Source organism: Canis aureus, chromosome 13, assembly GCF_053574225.1.
Source record: "Canis aureus isolate CA01 chromosome 13, VMU_Caureus_v.1.0, whole genome shotgun sequence".
Taxonomy (NCBI): Eukaryota; Metazoa; Chordata; class Mammalia; order Carnivora; family Canidae; genus Canis; species Canis aureus.
The window spans coordinates 40,729,869-40,746,308 of record NC_135623.1 but is presented as its reverse complement, the minus strand read 5'-3'; the positions used below and the strand labels follow the sequence as shown (position 1 = coordinate 40,746,308).

General features: G+C 44.8%; 1 long non-coding RNA gene across 8 annotated transcripts in view; it reads right to left on the bottom strand.

Moving 5' to 3' along the window:
* Nucleotides 1-252: 252 nt before the first annotated feature.
* The window catches only part of LOC144282327 (uncharacterized), a 34,530-nt gene continuing 18,342 nt past the window's right edge, over nt 253-16,440 (bottom strand). For 7 of the 8 annotated variants that reach the window (XR_013350746.1, XR_013350744.1, XR_013350743.1 and 4 more), the window contains 3 exons: nt 12,394-12,656; nt 7,864-11,763; nt 253-7,691 (listed from right to left, as the gene is read on the bottom strand). This is a non-coding gene — a long non-coding RNA (uncharacterized LOC144282327). The remainder of the gene's footprint in view (nt 7,692-7,863; nt 11,764-12,393; nt 12,657-16,440) is intronic. The other variant, XR_013350742.1, reaches the window with a different exon arrangement.

Here is a 16,440-nt window from a genome sequence, read left to right as displayed (position 1 = left end):
TTACATTTATCCAGCGTACTTAATGAAGAAAAAGTGAGACATCCCTTTATGACATGTATTTTTCCATCTGCAGTAATTATCCTGCTGATAACTGTAACAAAATACATTTTGTAAACTATTAGCTAAGCATACTATTTATAATTCATAAAAGACTTTTTTTCATCTTTAAAAGGAGAAAAATGTCTATTTGAAGGCATTCAATCCTGATCATAAGTTTTTAAACTCCTCGACAACAAAGAAATCCACTCTGGCTCATTTCAGCAGTAAAAGGATTTTATTGTAAAGAGAATTAAACAGATAAATTTCCTAAAGGAGGCCCAAAGATGAAGCATTGGAAGATGCCAGCAACAACACCACTACCTGGGCTGCAGAGCTTCCTCAATGATACCTTCAGAGGCTCCCTAACTGCAGCTGCCATCACAGCCCACCACTAGACATTACCACCAGCTCCTCTGAGTCTGCAGCTTCAACAAAGTGGCCTTTGTCCTTGCCAGATGGATTCTGCACAGAGCCGGCCTCTTGCCACCACCAGCTTTCAAACAAAGTCAACACAGATAGGTCTGATTGGTGGACCCACATTCCATGGTGGCACTCTTGGTACATAAGAGGGTGAGAAACCAGATTTTGGCTTCTATACGTAAGATGGGAGATCACCACAAACACAGGGACAAATTGCATCCATTGCTGCTAGGCATAAGCCAACAAAAAAAAATATGGATAAATAAATAAGAAAAACAAGGGGGAGACATAAGTTATTTGGATCAGCTCCCTTATTTTAAGAATTTGAGTAAACCAAGGCACATGGATTGGAAGTGACTTACCACAAATCTACTCCTTCTCACCCTAGATTCACTTTTCAACTCTCAAGGGTGACAAGTACCTTCTGTACTCCTTTCTTCCACTTCTGCAGAAGAGACCTTAAACTGACTATGGTACTCATTCTTGTTGAGCCCAGATTTGGCTTTACAGCTGTTCTCAACATAATCTGAGCAGCCACAACCACAATTGGCACAAGAAGTGAAAACTATCTGCCATCCTTGTACTGCACGAGGCTGACATTCACTCAACAAATTCTTAGTATTATTTAGTATAATTAACACCATTGGAGTCCACAAAAGATATTTTAGGTTATTGGTTAGATGATCTCTTTTGAGACTTAATGTTTATTATGCCCAGTTGTCTCTATTTTGGTTACTGGCACAAATTCATAATTTGTTTATAACTGTTAAAAAACACCAGGCTGTAACTCATTGTCTTGCCAACAATAGCACCAATCTGCCCATTCATTCAGATGAGTTTTCTCTCTTTGCTATTGTGAAGCATCCAAGTAGGTGAGACTATGGCTTGGGAGCTTTCTTTCTAGTAGGAGAGGCAATAACCATCAAGATGCTACTACACTCCTGTCATTCCCCTTTGGAAGTGTGCTGATGGCTAACCAACTCTTTAGCTTTTATCACTACTAAAATCCAGTGTGGGTTTCACTATGCTGTATTAGTGTACATCTAAACCAGACATGAAAGAGGACTTTTTCTACTTAGGTATCAGTAAATATAATATTTGTATAATGTAGTCACAGAGTTTTTTTTTAAATAAGTTATGCTATTGGATGCCAGTGGCAGAAATTTCAACTTAAACGGTCTTAACAAGAAAAAAAAAGGAATTTTACTGTCTCCTTGACAAAAACATCAATGAACAGATCTGTTTCCAGTGACTCAAATGAGGTTACCTCTGGACTTTGCCTTCTTTAGTGTTAGACCTTGTCCTCAGGCTTCATAAAATAGCTACAGGAAGCTCCAAATTCCTACTTTCCCAGACTCAAATCCAGGGGAATAGACAGCACTTTCTGGTAGTTTCTACATAAGTATCATTATTCCCTCCAACTGTAACAACTTGGTTCATGTGAACATTCTGGAACTGATTACTGTGGCTTGGGTGATTTGGTGCTCCGATTGGCCATGTGTAGATTACATGTAGCATCCTGGATCTGAGGTTGTAACCAATACTGTTATATCTAAAAACAGTCTATGTCCCCTCTAAGGGCATACTCAGACACTGTTCTGTGGGGAAAAGATAGCACACTTGAAGGGAACATTGAAGAGCATTTAATGAAGGGACCACACATGAGGTATGGACAATGGTAAGGAATACAGGGGATGGAGAAGTGCCCAGAACTAAGAACAGTGGGAAACCACTACCACCCCTTGGGCTGAAGGGCCAAGGAAGGGAGCTGTTACTGGGATTGGGTAAAAGGCATAGCCCTGGGTTTGAACAACTAGTCAGAGCTATGCCAACATGTAAAGGAACACAGCCATTACCAAAGCATAGCCCAGAAGGGAGGGAGTAGAGAAACTACATTCCTCCAACCTCTCTCCCAACCCCGATATGCTTCTAGGGCCTCCCATTGTCAATCCTAACCAAAAGCCAGAGGGCAAGGAGCTGGGGTGACAGTCCACAGAAGCAAGCATCTTGGCATAGAGAACAGAATGAAAAAAAAAAGGTATAGAGTGGATTTGGAGAGACAAAAAGAGTAACTAGCGATCTATTTTCTCTAAGCCAAGGGTTAGTAAGATTAATGGATCATGGATCAAATCTGGCCCACCCCTTGTTTCTACAGATCACGTTTTATTGGAATACATGGAATAAGCAAACATTTATTTATTTATTTATTTATTGTCTATGGCCGTTTATGTGCTATAATGGCAGAGAAGAGTACTGTGAGAGAAATTAAGAAACATACCGATCCATGTGTGTGTGTGAACACACACTTGATGTGAACACCAAACAATCCTCTGACACCAACTGGGTGCCCTATCATTCAGTTCAGTTCCTCACTACCTGAAGAAAACATCAGATCCCCCAGTTAAAGGCCCAGTCCAACAAGACAACTCCCACTTCAGATGCCACTCACAAGTCCAGGTTGTCACCTGTGCTGCTCACTGACCAGCTTTAGATTAGAGGTTCCAAAGCCTCCTTGTGTTAATTTGCTGGAGACACAGAACTCAGAGAAACATTACTGGATTACCAGTTTACTATAAAAAGTTATAACTCGGTAATAGCCAGATAGAAGAGAGACACAGGGCAAGGTATATAGGAAGGGGCATAGAACGTGCCCTCTGGACATGCCACTTTCCTCAAATCCCCACGTGTTCACCAACCCAGAAGCTCTCCAAACTCCATCCTTTTAGGTTTTTATGGAGGCTTCATTATATTTATATAGGAATTATTGATAAAATCATGGCCATTGGTGACTGAACTGAAACTCCAGTCCTTCTGAAGGTTAGAGATTGGAACAGAAAGTTCCAACCTTTTAATCACACGGCTGGCTTCACTGGCAATGAGCTTCCATCCTTAGGTGAGGTATAAAAGTCACTTCACTGATATAACAAAATACTTGTTGCTTTCATCATAGAAAATTCCAGGGGTTGTAGGAGCTCTGTGCCAGGAAGGGGGACGAAGACCAAAAATATATTTAATATAAATCACAATATCACAGAAACCATATGGCCCACAAAGGCTAAAATATTTACTTTCTGGCCCTTTACAGGAAAGACTCCTGGCCTAGGCCAACTCATTTACTGTGCACACATAAAATATATGCAAACAAATTTCTATTGAATGAAAAAATAAATAAATGACTGAAAGCATTGCCAAGAGTCACAATGTGAGTGACCCTGAGCCTCAGTGCCATGAGATAATTGAGATTATAAGCACCCCAAGCCTCTTCCCTTTATTCTGGAGCTCCCTAGTAAGACTTACTCCCTTCTTCTGTGGCTACTGCTATAGTCCAACTGCCACTGCTCCTCTTGGTTTCTGCTGTTGCCTTGTCCCCATGGTTCAGTCGATACTGTCATTTTCCTTGCCTGCTACATTACTGCTGTCTCTTCTAGGAATTTGCAATGCATTTGTTTTTGTTTGTAACCTCTGACTATGGAAAACCACAGTAGCCTCTGCAAATGCTTTAAAGACGAGAGAGAGGAAGAGGCTTACTCTGTATGGCAGAAAAAGAACTACCATTGCTGCAATTGCTGGTTTTTTACCCAACCTTAACAAGGATTAACAGGAGAGAGAAGGGCAAGTAGGAGTGGGGAAGGGAGGGATGCTCTAAATCATCATTGAAGACTCCTGTTAACAGGTAGAGCTGGGAGGCCTGCCGGGGCAAGGTGCCTGGAGAGATGAGGGGAAGTGGAAAAGAAGACGGATGAGAGAGAGGCAGGATAAGACTGGAGGCTGGAGGTCCCACCCACCAACGTTGCCCACATTGCCCCTGGGCTGGTGAACTCTCCAGAACCAGAGGAGAAGAAAAGGAGGAGTGAAAGGAAGGGACAAGTCTTGTCCGAAAGGATTTCTCAGGAGGGCAGCAGCCAATCGCAGTGCTCTACAGGTCGTTTTGGCAAAACACCTGCACGGGCATGGTTTAGTAATATGCCCACTGCTACTAACAGTGTATCACAATCTCATAAACAGGTGCTCAGCCCCTAATCGGTAGCAGGAAGCCTGTGATGGCTCATCTTATCCAAGAGCCCTGGTTCGATACCCCAGCTGAAAGCAATCAAGTTGGAGGAGGACTAATGAAAAGAGAAAGCAGCCTTGACCTTCCACCTGGTAAGGATACAGGGCAGAATCTGAGACCCAGAAAAGAGGCCCCACCCAATCACCTAGCACCCTGATCTTAGATTTCCAACCTCTAGAACATTTTGAAGCTCAGCAGCAAAGAAGGGAAATCCATTGAGAACAGTCTGTAAAGCAGCCCCATTGGGATCCAGGTCTTCTTCTTCTCCTTGCACAGATAGGAAATGCAACCATACGAAAAAGTACTTTTATGGCTTCCACGTGATCATCTGGTGCTTTCCATGGGGCTGGAACTCAGCTGCCTGACTCCTCCTACTTCTAATGCTCAAAGAAAACTCGAGAAATAGGCGAATTTGGATAATGGTAACTTCACAAGCATCCTAATTACAAATCCAACCATTATACAACAAAAAGAGAAATTCTCATGCTACCTAGAGGAAAGATGACAGGACACACTGTAAACTGATGGCCTACGGGCCCCGCCCAGCTGTATATACATTTTGTCTGGTCTGCAGTGTTCAAAAAAAAATATGTAGCTGTCAACATTTTAAAGTTGAAGTACCTCAAAAAGATTTATCAGTTTCTGCTGCTCCCTGGGAATTGTGGCAGCATCTGGCCCTCTTCCCTACATGGCAGTATTTTCTTGGACAACAGCTGCTGCCTCGCTGAGTCTCCTGGGCTCAGTGCGTACCACTTCCATTGTGCCCTTGTCTCCAGGGGAGGGAGTGCACCGGCCGCTTTGTCTTAGCTGATTCCCTCTTTTATACTACCTGCCGGTTCGGGTTGCTTTTGCTTGTGACCTCCAATTATGGAAAACTGTAACAGCCTTCTGCAAATGTTTTAAAGACTGAGAGGAAGAGGCTTGCTCTGTACTGCAAGAAAAGAACGAGCACCCACATAGGGCAAGTGGGTTGGGGAGTGGAAGGAGCAGCTTTCTAGGAACATGGACTTTAGCTCAGTGTCAGATTGAATTTTAGATGCTTGAAGTCTCAGTCCTGAAAGTGTTTGGACACTGATGCCCAGCTATCAGGGAAAATGCAGAAGTGCTTCCATTCATCTGACCTTGGGAACTGGACTCCATCCCCTTTAAAGCATGCTTTTGGAATAACCAGATTTAATACAATTCTTTTGAATTGGACAACACGGCCACAGAAAGTGTCAAAAGGTGCAAGCAAACTGTCCCTCTTGCCTCCATTCCCTTCTGGGAGGCAACCATTGTGCCTTGCTTTTTGTCTTTCCAGAGATGTTCCGTGCACATGCACACTTACATATTTTCCTTATACGAGTAATAACTTGCTGTAAAGAGAGAGAACAGGCTCACAGAGAGATTTTCAGATTTACCCACACACACACTTTCACCAGTCCCCTCCTGGGACTCTTCAAACACACAAATCTAATCACGTGAGTCTCCTACCTAAAATACCCCCAATGGTTTCCCATGGTTCTTAGAGTATAGGACAGATTCAGCCCTGGCTCCCAAGGCCCTGTGTCACCTGGATGCTGCTTCCCCTGGGTCATCTCTTCCTGGCAATGTCATCTTACATTCTTTGTTCCAGCCAGACTAAACTCCCATGCACTTCCTACCAGGAACCATACTCTCCCCGTGTCCTTTCTAGGGTACCTGCTGCTCCACGGTAGGATCTTCCCATTCACTCCTGATTGTCCTCCAGCTGTTCATTCACTGAGGCCTTATGGGGTTTCCAGGCCGGGTGAGCGTCCCTCCACCCTGCTCTCTATCTGCCTGCCAGGTTGTAAGATGCCCTATGGTTCAGGGTAATCATTCACACGAATGCAGGCCCTAGGAGGGCAGGGACTCACTCATCTCCACTCATCTCTGTGTTGCCAGCATTCAGCACATGCCTGGCACAGAGAACACACTAGAACACAGTCACTGGGGCAGTAAATAAGGATCACTACAGGGCACAAGGAAGATCCCAGGCTTTGCCATTCGCACCCCACTCCATTGCTTGGCATATTGGTGGCTGGACAGCTTGTTTTCTCAGAGGTAGGAGAGTACTTTTATGCTAACACAAATTCCAAATGTCCATTTTCTGACATTTAAAGATAAGTCATACCAAATGAGACGTGAAATAAGGATTTCCTTTGATCTATCTGCTGCTTAGCCCCAAAAAGCTCTGATCTTCTGACAAATGACTCTGAATCTGCATTAAACAGCCACTACACGGATCGTAATTTTTTGTTCCCAAAACAATAAACCAATAGATGTTTGGAAAGGGCATCTGAGGAGATGAAAAATGATTTATAAGAATACAAAGGAGCCAATAATTTAGGGCCTCTGAAACAATCATATGTAAGAACCGCCAAAAACAAGACAATAGGCCCAAACTGGAGATGTTGATGCTAAGGCCCACATCACCAAACCAAGACTTCAGCACAAAGAATCAATCCCAGGAATGCAAACCGAAACCACCAGGGCTCACCCAAACGGTGTTATTTAAGTAACCTGCCTGATAGACCCCTGCCATCCCCTAAAGCCAAAAGACTTTGCAATAAGCCACTTGGTTTTCTGCCTGGTGTAACTTCCCTGCTCCTGCTCCTGCTCCCATCTGCCTGCTTTCCGTTTGTACAGCAGCTTGAAGCTCCTTTCTCTCTGCTGGATTGGATGCTGCCCGATTCTGATGGAATTTTCGCTCGGATAAACTCGTCGCATTTGTAGTGTGCCTCGGTTTATCTTGAACAGCTCTGGTGTCAGAGGATGGAATGGAGACGCCAGGCAACATGTAGGAGGAAGCAAACGTGGGTACCTGCTGAGCCCCTGCAGCCCGCTGTCACTGCTGTGGCTGCTGTGGCTGCTGTCACTGCTGTCGCTGCTGCCTCAGGACGGGGCAGGGAAGTCCCTCTAGGATCCTCCGCAGCTCTCACGTCAGGAGCTTCCAGACTCATTTGAGCGTTCCTTTCTCTGGACCGGGTCCGACTTGGAAACCAGACCTGGTAGACTTCCGCTGGGCTGGCGGGGGGCGGAGGCAGCATGAGCTTTAGGTGAGTCCAATTTTGTTTTAAGGCTGAACAAGCAGATTAAGCTTACCAAAGAGCATCTTTAATCACAGCAGCCACAGCTGAGGACTTCCCACCCAGATACACTCATCCTTTTACAAGGTGCCCTGCACATAAAGGGATCTCAGCCAACCATTCCCAGCAAAGGGTAAAGGGAAATTTATTTTTCTTTCTCTACAGTTTCTGACCACCAGGATGGGGCCCACTGGCACACACCACTCCCTCCAGAGCCCAAAGACAGGGTCCTGGGAAAACCAGCAGAAGGATGAGAATTCTTACCCACGTGGCTCTCCTGTTTTTCCACGTGTGGTGCCTGGTGGACAGAAGCTCAGACTTTGGGGCAAAGCTAAACATCTAGAGAGATGTTCCTGAGAAGAGTCATCAATATTTCATTTTCTGCCTTGGCACGATCTCAAGGCTGTGGCTTCTGCTTCAAGGCTGGAGCATTACCAAGCCCTGATCACGGTCCCCTTCTGGGGCAGAAGATAAGATTCTCCAGCCTATGTTTCCGAGTCAGGGAAATAAATGGGAACCTGGCTGCAGGGGTTACATGAATCCTATTTCCATGGCAGTTAGAAAGTACATTTCCCACCAGGAGATTATAGCCCTTCAAGGATATCCTCTTTCTCTGCACCCCCTGCCACCTCTGGCCACACAGTGGGTGGGAGGTGAGATAAGAAAACTCAGTGCTTCATGATGGATACTTTTGTTCTGTGCTCAAGGGTCAAGGCCCAGGACCTGGAAGCCCCTTTGTGTTTGCCTCCAACGGGGTAAGACCATGAACCACAGGACATGGATAGAAAGCACAGCTAAGGGGCACTCCACACGCACCCATGCCTCCTCTTAGAAAGCTCCTGTCCCATAGGAGCCACCTCCCAGGCTGTTGGGAAAGATCAGGACCTTGGGTCCCCTAAGCATGAGTAGTGTGACCCGACTCTAAAACTGTGGCTGGCATTCTTTCACCTTCCTGATATTTCACCCCGAGGCCCCTCCACCCTTCAAGTGAGGCTGTTTTGACTTTTTGCCTGTGCAGCGGGAATTGAACAGCAGGAGAAAGAAAATGGGACCCATGGGACCCTCGCCTGACTTTTTCTTTCAAAAGTTAATAACTTTTGAATAACAAGGAATAACAAGACGACAAAAACCAGAGCATGCACAACAGATTTGGAAGATCCCTTGAGAAGGAGGAAAACTTCTAAATGTTCTTCAGATGCTGGGGAGAGGGAGGGATAAACTAAGCAGGGAAATCAAGAGTACATGAACGTTTGTAGGACTCTCTGGCAAAGAGGAGCCTGCATTTTCTTCCCGGGCACAGGGTGGGGAGGTGGCACAGCAGGGAATAGAAATGGCCCAGGGATATGTGCGTGTGGGAGGAGGCTTGTGTAACCAGGGGACACGTCCTGGGCCCTGCTGAATTGACCCATATGTCTGAGAGTAGCAGGCAATCAACTGGGCCCCTCAGACAGGCTCCCTGAATTTCTGGCAGCTGAGCAGGACCCAAGAGAGGCACAGCCACAGCTGAAATGAAGGGAGCCCTGGGCAATCGGGAGTGAGAACAAGGTGGGCTCAGCCGCACCCTGTGTGTACCAACAACTGAGCACCTCGGGGTGGAGAATCAGAGGCAGGGACATGGCTATGCGGTCAGTGAGCACTGGCCGAGGGATGCCGGATGCCCCAGCCCTGCATCTGGCCACAGGAGTGAAGCCAGCAAGGAGACAGAGCTGAGACATTCTGTCCCCACCCCCAGCCCCCAAGAAAATGGAGGCTTAGGATATAAATTAAATTAGCTCTGGGGGTTGGCTGATATTCTTCTAACCTATTGAGTAGAATTCCATTCTTGGGGGAAAAAATTAAGGATATGTGGATCCACTAAAAAACCCTGAAAAGATGTATACCCAGCATTCATAGAGGTTACTTCTGGGGGGTACAACTCCTGAGTCAGTCTCTTTCTCCCTCCGTCTCTCTTTTCTTCTCTCCTTCTTTCCTTTTTTCCCCCCTAAGTATATCTTCTTTTCTAGTTTTTCATAATGAACAATTTTCTTATTTTCTACAATGGGCTTATTTTGTTAGGAAAAAACAGCAGAATAAAATAAGAAAACTGAAGAAGAATCAGCATTCAGAGTTTATTCCATTTCATTCTGAGCATGAAGGAGATTCCACTGACGTGTGTTTGGTTTTCGTGCAGAGTCTGGGCAAGCTAAGGATCTCTTGTGTCCTCTGGACTATCTTTCATCCTTCCTCCTCTTTTGTAAATATCTGGGATTCTGATCTTTCTAGAAAACCTCCCAGAACCTTCTTTGCAGAGGACCTGCCATTTATATCTGCTAACCTGGCTTTTGTCCTTCACAATTTGGGACTTTGCAGTTCAAAGAGATTACATTTAAGGTACTTTCCCTCCTTCATCCAAGCAGGACACTAGCTATCTTATTTATCTGAGCTTGAGAGGTTGAAATAACTGACAGTATTTGATTCTGAGGGTAAAAATCTAAATGTTATTAAGGGCATTTATCAAGAGGAAGCAATCGCATTAAATTCCAAACTCCTTAAAATGTAGAGAAATGGCTAAATTAGTGGCATTTAGTTTCAATCAGAACCTACCAGCCTCACTCAGTTTCATATGAACATCTGATAAGAAATTAAATTAACCATACTAGGTGAATCATATACTATGTACATTTCTAATTACGGTCTGTAATCCCCATGGCACCCAGCAAGCTGCTGGGATAACCTAGCCCCTGAATCACTTTGTGAGAACTCAGAAAATGAAAATTCATTTAAATCTTGGCCTATGGCTGGGGAAGTACATTAATTACCCCCCCCCCCCATCATATTTTGTTCTGGTTTAAAAGTTCTAGGCTGAAAGCATTTTGCCTTTTCCATGCCATTAACTACTCCCCGCCTCAGCCTCCATGTATGGAGTAATTAGAAGATGCAGGGCGAGTCTTTGATGGCTTTCAATATCTAGAAGCTATAAGAAGGTTATTTCTTTTTTTTTTTTAATTTTTATTTATTTATGATAGTCAGAGAGAGAGAGAGGCAGAGACACAGGCAGAGGCTGTGCTCCATGCACTGGGAGCTCAACATGGGATTTGATCCCAGGTCTACAGGATCGCGCCCTGGGCCAAAGGCAGGCAATAAACCGCTGCGCCACCCAGGGATCCCAAGAAGGTTATTTCTAATAACTACCTGATAATGCGATAGGTCAGAAGCCTGATTCCTTCCCTCCAACATCCATGTCCTATCGCTTCTGCCTCCTGCATGTTTCTTGAATGAAAACAACTTCTCTCCATCTTCACAGACACTTCCCCAGGCCAGGCGTGGAGACTGCCATCTTAGCTTCCCATCTGGCCTTCAGGAAGTGCCATCCTTCTAAAAATACAAGTGCAATCCTGCCCTTATCTCTTCCAAAGCTCTGCAATAGCTCCCCAATGCTCTGGGGGTAAAACATAAACTCTTCCTCCTGGCTTTTAAGGCTTTTCATTAGAGGTTGCAAACCAGAAGCCTGTAGGATGATAGGTCTCGTTTGGCTCACACATGAAATTTTGTGAATTTCAAGGAAAGCCAATGTTTATAATTTTAAAAATCTCGTGTACAAATCAAAATGTAAGGCTTCCCTCGGAAAATCAGTGCCTCTGCTAACACTGGGCACACGCCCTCCCATGGCAAGAACCGTCAGGAGCTGAGTAGGGCTCTCCCACGTGGATGGAGGCTCTCAGCCTGCAGCACCCTGTTGTGTGACCTTCCTACGGTTCCTTGAGGTTACCTGTCTGACGCTGTGGATGGGTAGGCTCCGTGTGACGGACCCCCGGACTCTCTCCCATTTAATCTCACACTGCCCTTTCTTCACGCATGCCCAGTCCAGGTGGGTTAACTTCTCCCAGTCTCCCTCTGTACCCCCCACCCTCCCATATACACAACCTGGGCTCTAGACTCACCCTAGTGTGCCCACGCCATTCCCTCTGCACACTCCACTCAAACTCACCTGGGGGATGTTTAATTCCAACTCATTCTTCGGGTCTCAGTTTAAATGTTCCTTTCTGGGATCCCCAGGAGGCTCAGAGGTTCAGCACCTGCCTTTGGCCCGGGGCGTGATCCTGGAGTCTGGGATGGACTCCCGGGTCTGGCTCCTGGCATGGAGCCTGCTTTTCTCTCTGCTTCTCTCTCTTTCTCTCTCTCTGTCTATCATGAATAAATAAATAAAATCTTTAAAAAAATAAAAATAAATGTTCCTTTCTCAGGAATGCCTGTCCCTGACCTCACCTACCCCAAGCCCTGTTTTAATCGTCCCACCTCAGAGTGTCCTCTTGTGTAGGGCCCGAGTTGGATGCTCATCAGTACATGCTGCCCCGGCATCTGGTGCAATGGAGAGGGCCTCGGATGGCCCACCTGCCAGCTCCCCCCCCCACCCCTACTCTGCCCCTGCAGCCAAGCGAGCCTCCGTATTCCATGGCCCAGGTGCAGTTCCTGCTCTTCTCTGACCAGTGGGCTTCAGTTCCCTGCCACCTCATGGAATTATTCAGACAAGCCAGTCACATCCTCTTGCAGGAACCAAGGGTACCCCACCTTCTTGATACTGCAAAGCTTGACTCTCACAGCCCAGACGATTTGCTCCATCTTGCAGTGCAACACCTCACGGGCATGAGGTGTCCTCTTCCCCCGGGCTGTGAGTATACGTGACAACCTCCCCTGTCCAGTGTTGTGTGGCATGTGTTCAGTTATCCCTCCCACCCCAGGTTGGGAATAACCTCCTTCAACAACAGGGGGCAACTAAAACAGCCCACATGTAACTATAGCTACTTGCTCACTCACCTTCCCCCCTGCCTCAGACCATAGACTCCACGGGGCCAGGGGCCAGGGGAACAGAGCTTGGCACGCAGCAGGTGCTCCATAAACGCTGGCTGGAACTGTGTCAGTGGGATGGTGAGTATCTTTTCAGTGGACTATTCAGCCAGAAGATGAGCATCTTTCAGAGATTGTAGAAGAGGTTTGGCTTGGATGACACTGCACTTCTCGACTTGTCAGAGTCTGTGATTTCAGTAGTCTGTCACTTTGTTTCAGATTCTTGCAACTGCCTGTTTTGCCAAATAAGACAGAGGAGAAAATCAGCCATTTTTCACCAGGAAGCTAAAGCTCTCAGTTTTCAAGATGCACTCACTACTGCTAAAAAGCCTTCAGTTTCAAGAACTAGGAACCCATTTCAATGAGCAGGACACTGCTATGCTAAATATGAAGGAGGTGCAGAATTGAATGACACTTGTTCCGAAGACCACTATTGAGGCCCCTGGGTGATTACCGGGGGCGGGAGGCTAAATCATCTGCAGATGGTTTAGCAACACGTTTGTATCATTTGCATGTGTTAGTAAAGCAGTTCTAGAAATGAATCTAATTAAGGGGCTGTTTTAGCAGTAAGGATGTTCTCACTTAAATCCAGAAAACCATTTCCGTCATTTCCAGATTTTTAAAGATCAAAATCCAGCTGAGTTTCTGTAATATGCCATTTGAACATCTTGGAAATAAATGTATGTCTTAAAAATAGTAGCAACACCAATGGGTTATCACGGAGCACTGTAAAACATCATCTTGTAACATTATGGTACTTCAGAGAGGATATATATTCGCAATTAAAATTTTAAGAATGCTCTACGGCATTTTCTTTCATTATATTGAGTTAAAATCCAAACTATTTTAGAGGCATAAATTCTGCATATTTTAGAGTTATAAATTTTACAATTTATGCAAAATTTATGCTAGTCAGACCAATCAGAGGAGGAGCTGGCAATGTTTCGTTTTAGGTTATGCCTATGCATGAAACTAATTGGACTAAGTTCAATTCATAATTTCTTCAAACCTTCGGCTTAAGAAAATCTTAGTTTTGTTCAAACTCTATCCCAGGAGTGAGGAAGAATGTCAAATAGAGACAGATTATTAGAACAAAACCCCCTACTCTCCAAGAGAGACAATGGAGTAAAGTGGTTTCTGAGCTCAGGCTGTCACTTTCACTGTCCTGGGTTCTAATCTTGGCTCTGGCACTTATTAACTGACCTGGTTTGAACAAGCTATTTAACCACCCCCAACCTCATCATCTTAAAATGGCAACAATACAAAGACTTATGTCATGGTGATGTTGTAGAGATTATGGGTAAGAATGCATATAAATACTTATCATAGCTACTGGCACATAAAAAGCATTCTTTAAATGTTAACTACTACTATTATTATTATAGACCAGTTTCACAAAATGTCCTAGCAATGAAATCTTTGAAAATTTGATTCTGCAACTGGCTATTGGAATCTCGAATTTGCCTCTTGGATTGCCATTGCCATTGGCTCTCCACCAGTTCCCATAATTTAATGAACATGGGACTGTGCCAGTTCCCAGAAGGGAAAAAGTCCAGGAAAAGCAAGGATGGAATTTGGTATTATAGACAATAATATAAAATCAGGAAGGAACGTTATCTTTCATGTCATTAATGAATCCAAAACGTAGCCAACGCATCAAGCCTTCCAGGTAAAGAGATCATTATTACACAGAAAGTGGCTGGCAGCGGATTTCCTTGGATCTCAGAGCATGAGCCCCAATTATCATGTGTTGTCCTTGGGAACCTGTCATGCCATGACTGGGCTTGGCCATTTGGAGTCCAAGACACAAAGCCTGCAATGGTAATGGGCATCTCGAATATTTATTCATGAGACACAGAGAGAGAGGCAGAAACATAAGCAGAGGGAAAAGCAGCCTCCCTGGGAAAGCCCAATGTGGAACAGAACCCCGGGATCACGCCCTAAGCCTAAGGCAGATGCTCAACCACTGAGCCACCCAGGCTTCCCTCTAGCTCTGATTTTCTGCAGCACCAACACACATAACTTGGGATGTGGGTCAAGTAAGATAGACAAGACTATTCAATTTATTCAGAAAAGGGTCATCATTTTCACCTGGATAGAACCAACTATGCCCAGCGTTCTAAGGATTATCTCACCAGTACTTACTCGTAAGAAAGCAGGTAAGAAAGAATATTCCCCTTCACCTCCCAAGAGGCGAGTACTTAATGTAAAAGGGACACACAATTTGCTTATTGTCACCTTCATATCTAAATTGCACAATTTGAAAATATATAAACATCCCATGGGCAAGAATCATGATTATCTTCTTTAAAAAAAAAGGATTTTATTTATTTATTCATGAGAGACAGAGAGAGAGAGAGAGAGAGAGAGCGGCAGAGACACAGGCAGAGGGAGAAGCAGGCTCCATGCAGGGAGCCTGACGTGGGACTTGATCCCAAGTCTCCAGGATCACCCTGGGCTGCAGGCAGCGCTAAACCACTGCACCACCGGGGCTGCCCTCATGATTATCTTCTTACTCACTGTTGGATGCCTAGCATCTAGCCCAGGACCTAGAACATAATGTGTATTCATGAATATTTAATAAATGAATAAATGATAAATGAATATGTATGAGCTCTCTCACTTTTGTGCCTCAGTCTGAAATCTTTTTCTACCTCTGTCCATTCAGTAAACTTCTACTCATCCTAAAAGTCTCTCCTCAGTTACCATTCATCCTACAAAATCGTTTTTCATTTTAGGTAGGGGAAGTCCTCTTTGTCTCTCCTGCCATGGTATCCAGCACACACCACACAGACGTCAAGGGTTCTATATGCAAACAACAAAACCCACTCTGGCTGGTTCCAGCAGAAAGAGATTTGTTACAGGATATTGAGGAGCTCACAAAATTTTGAAGCAGGATCAAGAACCAGGTCTCAAAGCTACCTAGCTAGAAATAATAGCGAGGGAAGAGCCCGATCCCATAGCTGCTTGAGGAAGAAGAATGGCAGCAACTGCTGCTGATCCTTTGGGCTCTGATGGCCCAAAGGAGACCTGAGGAGACAGGCACCGTGACAGCCACCTCACAACTAGACACCTCTACAGCTCTTCTCATCAGAAGACTAAACCTTGTGGTGTCTGGCTGCTACCTCATGTGCCTGGGCACCAGCACCAAGTGGTCTACAAAACAAAGTTTTACCCTTCCAGTCTGTGTAGCAGAGGAAGACAAGCTGGAAGGTGCTGAGTGAGCCATCCAACCATATGCACCATGCTTCACAGCACCACTGTCTCCTTCACTTGGTAGGAGTTCCTTAAAATCTGAGAGAGAGAAAAAAAATCACCCTGAAGAATCAGTGCAGAAAATCCAAGATCCGATCATTAAGAGCTTAAAAAGAGAGAGAGAGAGAGAGAGAGAGAGAGAGAGAAAATGGAGAAAAAGGAGAGAAAGAGATAATACCAATTTATTTCCCAAGACAAAGGAAAAGAATTTCTACACCGAAAGGTCTGAATTTTAAAACACCCCCCCCCAACACATCTCCAAGACATGTCAGAGCACCAAAGATAAAGACCCTAAAAACTTTAGAAAGAGAAAAAAAGTGTCTACAAAGGATCGAGAAAGAAACAGTCTGGCACACCACCACCGGGGTACTGAAAGAAAATGGAACAGCACCTTCAAAGTGAAGAAAAAATGGTCTTTGACCTGAATTCTATCCCAAATAAAATGTTGTTAAATAATAATGGCAAAATAGATTTTTTTTTTTTATATGCAAGACTCAGGAAGTTTGCCTATGCATTGTTCACATGAGAGTTACTAGAGAAGATGTGCTCCAGTAAAATGAGGAAGTAAATTGAGAAAGAGGAAGTCCTAAGATCCAGGGAATGGTGTGTCCAATTTAGAGAACGGAAGGTAAGGAAAACACCAGCTAATCATCGGTCTCAGAAGGCAATCAGTCTCAATTACAGGAGGCAAATGGAGAGTGCCCAGCGGAGGTCTCTAGAGGGAATAGGATGTCTATAAACTAGATACTGTGCTAGAGACAT